This window comes from Pistacia vera, unplaced genomic scaffold, assembly GCF_008641045.1.
Source record: "Pistacia vera cultivar Batoury unplaced genomic scaffold, PisVer_v2 Contig368, whole genome shotgun sequence".
NCBI classification, from domain to species: Eukaryota; Viridiplantae; Streptophyta; class Magnoliopsida; order Sapindales; family Anacardiaceae; genus Pistacia; species Pistacia vera.
Window position 1 is genome coordinate 27,306 of NW_022196188.1, and position 6,715 is coordinate 34,020.

General features: G+C 39.3%; 1 pseudogene; it reads left to right on the plus strand.

Moving 5' to 3' along the window:
- Window positions 1-1,603: 1,603 nt before the first annotated feature.
- On the plus strand, window positions 1,604-3,608 carry LOC116140306 (annotated as a pseudogene).
- Window positions 3,609-6,715: the final 3,107 nt, after the last annotated feature.

A 6,715-nucleotide genomic window follows, 5' to 3' on the forward strand; every position in this document is an offset into this window, starting at 1 on the left:
AGCAACAACCCAAGGTATCACTAAGTTGGATTTAGGTGCTAAAAGATCGTTAAGTTCTATGGAATCTACCGGAGCCTCACAAATCGCGGTAACCTATCTCTAGCGTTCGCTCAATCTATGGTTTTATTACCTAAGACAAATCAGGTTTCATCTCTCGATCTCAACCCAACCCATGATATCATTCAACTCTCGGGCCCTTGCGACTTGAAAGCATTACACACGATAATAAAACTTAGAAATCATGCTCAATATAAAATCGATATAATACTGTCAACACATGTTCATAAATTGGGCTACATCTGTAGCCCTAGAAAAGAGAATTAGTTCATAATTACAGTAATAAAAACAACCATTGTATTCAATAACATGAGTTCAAGAAAGAAAAATAGAAAAACTTCTCTAATTTGTGAACAAGAATCGCAAGAATTCCGATCTCCACAGTAGTAGCCGTCCTTTCTCCTCCTTCAAATCTCCCTTAAAACTACTTAAAGACCCTTATTTATAGTACTAGGGTTTGGAGGTTACTTAGGAAAGAATTAAATGCCTTCACCCATTTAGATTCGGACTAGGAGAATGCAATAACTTAAACAGGCCCGTGACCCATCGCTGCGGCGATAAGAATCGTCGCTGCGGTGATCGTTCTTTCTGTCCAATGAGTCTGTGATCTTCAGAATTTGGTAAAGTCATCAACACAAACTTTGTAGCTCTCTGAATAAGCTTTCCAACACCATAATAATCGTCGAATTCCGATTTCTACAGCTCAAGTTATGATCCAAACAGCGAAGCATGCTCATCTTGAAGAATTTCCAGATTTTATGTTGTATCTTCAACGCGTCACAACTTTGTCGTTTCAACTCCAATTCTTGCACCGTTTGTTCCTACTCGTCATGAATTCCATCAACATCATTCTTTTTCCTTCACATATTGGTTTGAACCTGAAAATATTCAAAATACACCCGTGATCCCGTAAAAGGTATTTATGAAATAATTAATTCAAATTCCACAATTTAAACACATTTTTCCACAAATAATCCAATTAAATCACTAACAAAATATATACTTTCAAGCTCTTATCAGTAGGCGAGCGAAATTCACATTTCGTCGCGGTATATGTTAAGCGACAAAAACACACATCTCGTCGCGGTATAGAGTAGGCAACACAATAGAGAGTACGCCGCTATTAACTTTAGGCGACGACATTTAATATTTCACTGGTAACTAGTTTTAGCGACGAAAATGGTATAGACGACAATTTTTTTGGTTTGTCGCCAGATTTAGCGACGAATTTTAACAAATTGTCACCTAAAATCAAGCGCGACATGCCTACTGCGACGATTGTGGCGATGATTTTCTTTTGTTGCTAAACATATACCGCAACAATTTCTAGGTTTTTAGCAACAAAAAAATTTGTATCTCAAAGCCCTTTTTGTTGTAGTGGATCTCCTCTGTGGCTGTGGGCTCAATATGCACGTGCTCTTCCTTTCAAGTAACAAGCAGTGAGCAATCCCGGAGAATTCATGTGTGAACCCTATTGCCTCTTTTCATTATTATCTTACATATAATTCCCGAGAAGGAAGATCACGACTTCAGGAATTTCCTTGCCATGTTGTTCAAACTTGCGATACTGGTGTCTCTCCTAATTAGCTTAGCAGCAGGAGATGAAAATCTTGGTTTCATCTACAATGGGTTCAAATCGGCTAATCTGTCCTCGATGGTATGAGTTCACCGCCAACGGACTTTTACAGCTTACCAATGAAACCAAAATACTAAACGGTCATGCCTTTTACCGTTAACCAATACCTTTCAAGAACTCTTCAAATGGCAGAGCCTTTTCTTTCTCTACTACCCTTGTTTTCGCTATCCACCCTGTGTACCCGACTCTTGCCGGCCATGGCATGGCTTTCGTGATTGCACCAACAAGAGGGCTCCCAGGTGCTCGTCCAAGTCAGTACCTGGGACTTTTTAATGAAAGCAACAATGGGAACGCCAGTAATCATGTTTTCGCGGTGGAATTGGATACGGTCCTGAGTGGTGAGTTTTTTGATATCAATGATAACCATGTTGGGATTGATGTTAATGGACTGCACTCTGAGATATCAGCTCCAGCAGGTTATTATGATGATCAAACTGGTGACCTTAAGAACTTGACGCTTATTAGTAATCAAAGAATGCAAGTTTGGGTGGATTATAACGGTGAGAAGAAAGAAATTAATGTCAGTTTAGCGCCATTCAAAAGTGGTAAGCCAATTACGCCACTTTTGTCTTTGTCCCGTGATCTTTCCTCTGTTTTTAAAACTAACATGTTCGTTGGCTTCTCATCATCGCCCGGTTCTATGTTAACATCTCACTATGTTTTGGGCTGGAGTTTTAAGATCAATGGCCAAGCGCAGGAATTCCTCCTCTCTCAACTTCCTAAGCTTCCCAGGATCGGTCCTAAGGAGAGATCAATGCTTTTGGCTGTTGGGTTGCCTTTAATTTCTATAAGCTTAATGTTAGCTGCGGTTACGGGAGTCGTTCATTTGATACAAAGGAAAAGAAAGTTCGCTGAAGTGCTTGAAGATTGGGAGCTTGAATACGGGCCTCAGAGATTCAAATACAAAGATCTTTATTTTGCCACCAAAGGGTTTAGAGAGACAGAGCTATTAGGCAGCGGTGGATTTGGTAGGGTCTACAGAGGCGTACTACACAACTCTAAACTAGAGATTGCAGTAAAGAGAATCTCTCATGAATCAAGACAAGGGATGAGAGAATTTGTTGCTGAAATTATCAGTATTGGGCACCAACGTCATCAGAATTTAGTACAACTCTTGGGTTATTGCCGGCGTAAAGGGGAGCTGCTTTTGGTGTATGACTAAATGCCTAATGGAAGCCTCGACATGTACCTCTATGACCAATCAACGGTCACCCTGAATTGGAGACAGAGATTCCAAGTGATCAAAGGGGTGGCATTGGGTCTGTTTTATCTTCATGAAGGATGGGAAAAAGTTGTTATTCACAGAGAGGTCAAGGCCAGTAATGTGTTACTTGATGGTGAATTTAATGGAAGGTTAGGAGACTTTGGTCTTGCGAGATTATATGACCATGGAACTGATCCCACAAACTACACGTGGTTGGAACTCTTGGTTATCTTGCCCCTGAACACGCTCGAACTGGGAAGGCCACAAGAAGCAGTGATGTGTTTGCTTTTGGTGTCTTTCTGCTCGAAGTTGCCTGTGGCAGAAGGCCAATAGAGCCACAATCACCTACAGAGGAGACTGTGATTTTGGTTGACTGGGTATTTGGTTTTCGGAATAAAGGTGAAATAATTGAGGCAAGGGATCCGAAATTAGGAACAGATTATGTGGCTTCAGGAGCTGGAGTTGGTATTGAAACTTGGGTTGATGTGCTCTGATTCAGAGGCAGCAGGTAGGCCAGGAATGCGCCAAGTTGTTGAGTACTTGGAAAAGGATATTCCTCTTCTGGAGTTATCAGCTCTTGGAATTTCGTCAAGTGGCATAGCATTTGCCTATCGGTATGGTTTTGATGACTTTGTCGACTCATATCCATTATATATGGGTATAACCGTTTCGACTACAGTTGCAGATTCAGTACTTTCAGATGGCCAATGATACTTTAAATTGTTGGAAATCTCTCTTGTCTCTGTTTATGGTCTCTGGTTTATGTTTATGGTGGATTACTTTTACGTAATGCACGCTTGTTTTATACTATAAAAGGGATAATGAAATAAATCGATTAACACCTTTGAATCGGCTCTGCTGTAAATTTCATTATCCATTTCAACTTCACCATTCTCTGTATTCACACCTGGCCTCTCTTTTTCTTTCTTTTGTATTCTTCTTCAGTTTGGACGACTAATTGACCATAGATTTCTACATTCACACCATATATATACGTAAGCAGAGAAACGATTATATGATATCATCACCGATGATCTAACCATGGTGAATTTTTTATTTTTTGTTGGAGTAGATTTTGGATATGTTGATTAGTTGAAGTGGTTTCTTTAGTGTTAAAGTGTAAGAAGAAAACAGAGGGAAAATACAATACGAATTTGGATTCTGTGTTTTACTAATTGAGACCATCATATATATGTGTTGATATAGAAATTTGTACCAACCAAAGAATTCCGATTGACCCTATCGGAATCAGAATGGATGTGTGCGTGATTTAATAAAAATCAGCAATGAACAAAAAAGAAAGAACCATAAATAAAAACACAAGACAATTTTTAAAGTGGTTCGACAAGTTAGAACTTGAGCCTGCTTTCACTGTTATCTTATTGCTTTTGAGAGCGTACAAAGAACAGTATAATTCCTAGGAAAATTTGCTTAGAACAATTGCCCACTCCCCTGAAAACAAGTTCTGATGGGTTTATATAGCACCCATTTACATGATAGAGTTGAGGTAAGATTCAAATACGTAGGATTAGAAAGTTGCATGATCTTTGGCTACCTTAGTTGGAATCCAAGTCAATCTGAATATCTTCTTTCAAAATTGAGCCAATCTAAATATCTTCTCTCCTAATAGGAAATTATCCTCTCCGGATTTCTCGCACAACAATAGCCCCCCAATTTTTGGAGTGCGAGTTCGGACTTCAAAAACTCATGTCTTCGATCTGAATTGATGTCGCACTATAGACTGCAGTCTCAAACTGAAGAGCTTGAATTATGTTTGGCGCGATTTGAGAGATCTTGAACACGTGATCTCAAGCGAATGAGCGAGCTCATGAGCTCAATGAGAGAGCATAAAGCACTCGATTTGAGAACATAATGAGCTCGATCAGAGGGCATAAAAAGCTCGATCTAAGAGTATGAGGAGTTCGATTACAAAACGCGAATAGCTTGATCTGAGAGCACAACTCGATCAGAAAGTATGGAAGTTTTGATCTAAGAGTATAGCTCGATTAGAAAGTATGGAGAGCTTGATTTGAGAGCATAGCTCGATCAGAAAGCATGAAGAGTTTGATTTGAGAGCATAGCTTGATAGAAAGCATGGAGAGCTTGATCTGAGAGAATAGCTCGATCAGAAAGCATGGAGAACTTCATCTGAGAGCATAGCCTGATCAGAAAGCATGGAGAGCTTCCTCTAAGACCATAGCCTGATCAGAAAGCATGGAGAGCTTCATCTGAGAGCATAGCTCGATCAGAAAGCATGGAGAGCTTGATTTGAGAGCATAGCTCTATCAGAAAGCATGGATAGCTTGATTTGAGAGTATAGCTCGATCAGAAATCATAGAGAGCTTGATCTCAGAGCATAGCTCAATCAGAAAGCATGGAGCGCTTTATCTAAGAGCATAGCTCGATCAAAAAACATGGAGAGCTTGATCTGAGAGCATAGCTCGATCAGAAAATATGGAAGCTTGATCTGAGAGCATAGCTCAATCAGAAAGCATGGAAAGCTTGATCTGAGAGCATAGCTTGATCTGAGAGCATAGCTTGATCAGAAAGCATGAAGAGATTGATTTGAGAACATAGCTTGATCAGAAAGCATGGAGAGCTATAAAATGGTGAGCTATGAAATGACGAGCTATAAAATGGCGAGCTATGAAATGACGAGCTATAAAATGACAAGCTCTTAAAACAAGCTCTAAAACCACGAGCTCTGAAATGGCGAGCTATGAAATGACAAGCTCTCAAAATGAGCTCTCAAATAACAAGCTTTAAAATGACGAGCTCTCAAAACGAGCTCTCAAATGATAAGCTCTTAAAACGAGGTCCAAAACGACGAGCTCTAAAACGACAAGCTATAAATTGGCAAGCTTTGAAATGGCGAGCTCTCAAAATGAGATCTCAAATGATGAGCTCTAAAACGACAAGCTCTAAAATGACGAGCTCTCAAAACAAGCTCTAAAACAACGAGCTCTTAAAACAAGCTCCAAAACGACGAGCTCTAAAAACGAGCTATAAAATGACAAGCCATAAAATGGCGAGCTATGAAATGAAAGCTCTCAAATGACGAGCTCTTAAAACGACTTGTAAAATGACAAGCTCTGAAACGACGAGCTTCGCACTTTCATTTACGAGTTTGGGACATACCTTGGTATTTTAATGATAACTTGAGCTGTAAACCTTAGATTTGGACGATTCTTGGACCATTGGAAATTTTACTCAAAGATCTACAACCCTTATGTTTACCACTTTGCCAAAATCATACTTTATCATGCTCAATACTCCCCATCTAGCAGCGGATTTGATTCTAGAGTTGGATTTGGTGACATGGGTTGTAGCCATGGCTAGTTTTTTGCAGTTGGAAGATGAAAAAGAAATTGCTGGAAAATAGAGAGAGCTTGGAGTGTTCGGGCCCTCTTTCTAGCGCCAAAATATTGATACAGAAATCTACACCAACCAGAGAATTCTGATTGACCCTGTCAGAATCGGAAGGATGTGCGCATGATTTAATGAAAATTAGCAATGAACAAAAAAGAAAGAGTCATAACTAAAAACACAAGACAATTTTTAAAGTGGTTCGACAAGTTAGAACTTGAACCTACGTCCATTGTTATCTTATTGTTTTTTAGAGCTTACAAAGAACGGTATAATTCTTAAGAAAATTTGTTTAGAACAATTGCCAAGCCCCCTAAAAATAAGTTATGATGGGTTTATATAGCACCCATTTACATGATAGAGTTGAGATAAGATTCAAATACATAAAATTAGAAAGTTGCATGATCTTCGACTACCTTAATTGGAATCTAAATCAATCTGAATATCTTCCT